This window comes from Xiphophorus hellerii, chromosome 10, assembly GCF_003331165.1.
Source record: "Xiphophorus hellerii strain 12219 chromosome 10, Xiphophorus_hellerii-4.1, whole genome shotgun sequence".
NCBI lineage: Eukaryota > Metazoa > Chordata > Actinopteri > Cyprinodontiformes > Poeciliidae > Xiphophorus > Xiphophorus hellerii.
In genome coordinates this window covers 8118712-8123511 of record NC_045681.1, presented here as the reverse complement: position 1 = coordinate 8123511, position 4800 = coordinate 8118712, and positions in this window count along the sequence as shown.

Sequence of the window (4800 nt, the reverse complement as noted above, 5' to 3'; positions counted from 1 at the left end):
CATTTTCCTTACTTAAACAAGTACGTAAGTTTTTATCTGCCTCATATAATTTTTTTTAACCACCAATTCACAATTAAGTTCTGCTTTGCTTTGACTAGTTTGTTATGAAAAAATGACAGAATATGGAAAAGTTCAGAGGTGTTAATACTTTTATAAGGCACCATTTCACAAGTAGCTCAAACGTCTTGTAAAACTGACAGCATACAACAGCGTGTACATTCTATGGATCAATACAACTTGTGAAGAGAATACAATAGAGCTCATTTTCATCCCAGCCCTCAGTGCATACAGTCATACTCATGCACGGGAATAAAGGGCTCTTATTACCAACCCGTCCATCATAAGTGACTACAATCTATACTGTGATCCCAATGGCTCCCTTGGGAAGCTCCTCTCATTTCATCTTTTTTATCTCTCACCTCTTTTCTTTTGTTTCAGTAATTCAAACCCCTTAAACCCAAATATGATGCGACACAGAGCCCTGCTGTTTTGACAAGTTAAATGACTACAGGCAACGATGTATGTCTCAGTCGGTCTGTAAGCAACACACGTCGCCAGCCACCGCCTTGCTGTGAGTTAAACAGATATGTGTTTGTGTCTGTGTGGATGTGTTCTTTCCACCAGCACCCTGCTTCGTTTTCTTTTTTTTATTTTACATATATTTTTCTTATGTACACACCCCGACCCTTCGGCAGCCTCCTTTTCGAGGTGAAATTGAAATGGATTGTGTAGCTCAATATTTTATTGACATCAACTTCAAAGAATGTTGCTGCAGTGACACCGGGGATAATTATTTCACCACAGATTTTTTCCTCTTTGCATTGCATGTCTCTCCCTCTCTCCTTTTTTCTCTTTCTCTGTCTGCTTTCCTCCGAGCCCTTCCATTCCTGTAGAGAATTAGTTCTGCATAAATTACCCAGTGGAATATTGAATCAGTCTTCAGCCACCAAAGGCGAGTCTGTGTGGCTGATTACTGAACAGCACACACAACACACATGCTGACACACACTCAGAAACTAGATGGAGGAAGGGGGTTCTAAGTGCAGAGCTGACATTGTTGCAGAAAACATGGTAAAAAGGAAAAAAGGGGGGAGGTGTGGAGAGGGGTGGTGTCGGCCAATCTGGATAAAGAGAACGAAAGCTGTATTAGCCTCCTTAGCCACACACTATCTACTCATTACTTAGTCATTAGCAGGGGGATGGTTTTAAAGAAGGGAGAGATCAATCAATTGTCATGGGTCAATGTTTTGCAGCCACTATTATGAACCTTGGGTGGCTTTGTAAATTAGGAAGAGTAATTACTCATGTTAATTATGCAAAGATGGTGGCCGCATTGATCCACAAATATGTTTTGCACAATGCAGATGGTATGATGTGCAGGAGTTTATAGAACAGCTATTGCACTGGTCAGGCACAGGTCAATCAGAAAGCCCGTTTGATAGAAAAGTAAAGAAGTGTGAACTGCCATATTTTTAAGCAAAAATATGATTATGACTTAAGTGATCACTCTGTTTTTAGAGCTATACCTTTCTTACTAGATGTTATTCTGAATGGAAACTCTGCATGTTTTGCCCTCAATATCTGTTTCACACAGGAAGATCATTTGTGGCACACCACACCCTTGTTCAATTTCCTTTTAAATAACCATCTACTTATGTGTCAACAACCACCCCTTGCAAATGGGACAATGGTTTGAAGGTTTGCAAACTACAGTTTGGATTAACTGCTGCGACATTTTTGAGAATGGAGTTTTTTTAAGACATAGAAAGTCGCTTTGTTGTCTGCTCTCCCAGAACAGAATCTCACTTTTGAAATGCTGAACTGTTCCCTTACAGGCCGGATTATGGATCAACCGGTGGGTTGCTAGTTCAAACCCCCATTCCATCCTTCGTAGCATCCTTGGACAAAACATTTCACTTGCCTTGCCTGTTGGTGGTGGTCAGAGATTCCAGGGGTGCCAATTGTATGCCTTGCTTCTGTTAACCTGCCCCAGGGCATCTACTGCTATAATGTAGCTTACCGTGATTAGTGTGTGAATGACTGAATGAAATGGTGAACATTTTGGAGTTCTTGAACTTGCTAGTGCAGACCATTTAATATGTATGTTTTGGTACTGTGAGAAAGGAGAATCAGAAAAAAATGGGGAGAACATGGCAACTCCAGAAATAAAACCAGACCTAGAGCTTACACTTAGTTCTGGAATAAAGACAAAAAAAAGAATTAAGGGATTGTCCTTAATTCCTTCCTTGCTTCTTATGTAAATAGTCATCATCTTAATAACCCTTTCCCAGATACTAACAAAGTTTTCTTTTTGTAAGTTTGTTCTCAGTGGTTGCAGAGAGAGAAAAAGTAATAACAACGGATAGGTTACTTAAACTTGTAAATGTTACGCCTAATCAGCAGCAAGTTATTTTACTCAGACGAACCCTTATGTTACACAATGATATGTCAGAAAAATGATGAGCAGCAAGAAAATCCTATAATGGAGAGAATATAATAGAAAAATATGCTTAATGGGAATGAATGAATGAATGAATGAATGAATGAATGAATGAATGAATGAATGAATGAATGAAAGAATGAATGAATGAATGAATGAATGAATGAATGACCACTGCATACAGCTAATTTGCGTAGCAGCGTTGACCAATCCAGGAGCCAATTGAGATTTTTTTTCAGCAGATGTCAAACATTTAAGATACTGAATTCTTCCATTGGGAGTACAGTGTTTATACATGTGTGTTTAAGCTCCTGATTGGTCGATTAGCCTTCTCTACTATAGCTGATGTACAGTTTTGTACACAACGATGCTCAAGAGGCACTTTAAAGAGAGCCAACTGAGCAACTCCTCATGGTTAGAAGCATTATTTGTAGTGGTCCCTTGAGTGGTTTAAAGGACCTCTTCATACACTCCTTAGATATATTTATACAGGCAGATACATCTGTGTATCATTAAGTCAGCTGGTTTCCCTACAGAGAGAGATGTCTTTGGGGAATTGTTGTCTTCAAAGGGAGGTGTTTTTTTTCAGAGACAGATCATGTAGAGCATTATATTAGTGGTTCAATTAGAAGCCATCGTAGTACTTAAGTGGCAGCAGAGTTGGAAAATGAAAAATCTGATTCAGTCAAGCAATTTTCACTGTCAGCGTTTATAAGCTAACAGAACAATTAATCAACACAAACACGCAGTGGAAGGAAATTCTCATCAGGAAGTCATCAGTTGTCATCAGCGATTTCATGCCACAGTATTAGACATCACAGGTAGCACCAAACAGCAAGTTTATTCAGTCGTTGCAGCCTCCTCTGTCAGTGAGGTTCCAGTGTTTGTGTTGGAAATAATGTACATTTGTCTCCCTCTACAGGCCAGCTAATCATATTGCATACAAATAAGAGAGCTGCATTGACGCTGCTTGTTACCTGTAACTTTTTTTCTCTCCCGCATGCAAATTAAACATGGCAGTCCTACACGTAGCATTTCTAATATTATTTATATTTATGCTGAAAAAATAGCTCAACTAAATTTCCAGACACGCACTGAAATATATAAATATGGGGATATTAATTAATAATTCATACTGCTTGAGCTTTAAGTTTTGTTTTTTCAAATTTTGGAATTTTATGCAGTAGACCAGGATACAGCAGTGAAACATATTGACGTGGTATTATCCATCCATTTTCTGTTCACCCTTGTCCCTAATGGGGTCGGGAGGGTTGCTGGTGCCTATCTCCAGCTACGTTCCGGGCGAGAGGCGGGGTACACAGGTCGCCAGTCTGTCGCAGGGCAACACAGAGACATATAGGACAAACAACCAGGCACACACACACTCACACCTAGGAAGAATTTAGAGAGACCAATTAACCTTACTGTCATGTTTTTGGACTGTGGGAGGAAGCCGGAATACCCGGAGAGAACCCACGCATGCACAGGGAGAACATGCAAACTCCATGCAGAAAGACCCAGGACCTTCTTGCTGCAAGGCAACAGTGCTACCAACTGTGCCACTGTGCAGCCACAGTGGCACAGTTGAAGTGGTATTAATCATACTTAAATGCATTTTTTGGACTGCACAAAACACTGTACATGAGTATGGGATTCACGTTAAGTAGAGAATTCCCATTTTCCCAGCTTGGGAAAATGGGAATTTTATGGGAATATTTTATGGAATATTTATGGGAATATTTAAGGGCTATCTTGGAATGTTGCCTTACAGCAAGAAGACCCCCGGGTCAGATCCTTTCTGCATAAAGTCTGCATGCTCACCATGTGCATGTGTGGCGGTTTTAAGGTGCACTGGCTTGTTTACACAATCCAAGAACATAACTGTCAGGCAAAAACATCAGGGAAGAAAAACGACAATAAAATTCATAGCCGTTAGAGGGCAGCACAATCTCTATACTTGCCTCACTGTGAGTTCTCTTTGGTGTGCTGCTGCGCGCGATGCTTTTACATGCTCCTCGTAAATTTGAATTTTCAAATCGGAAAACGCCCAAACAAACACCCAAACAAAGCGAAATGAAATTCAGTTGCTGAATTTAAAGAGAAAATATTTATTGTTAAATTCCAAATTGTGACGCAAAATTATGAAAATATTTAAAAAAGTACTCGACATTAGCTCCCTTTTTAAGTCGCCATACATTGTTGTGTTAAGAATGGGGAAAAAATAAATGCTAGCCTATTATTATGCATGTTAAAAGGATATTTAGATGTATAAATATACTTTTTGACCGCACCAAAGTCCAGGGAGAACGTCAGCATTTCAAAAATACGTCTCAGGATAACGCACACACCTTGAACGTAGC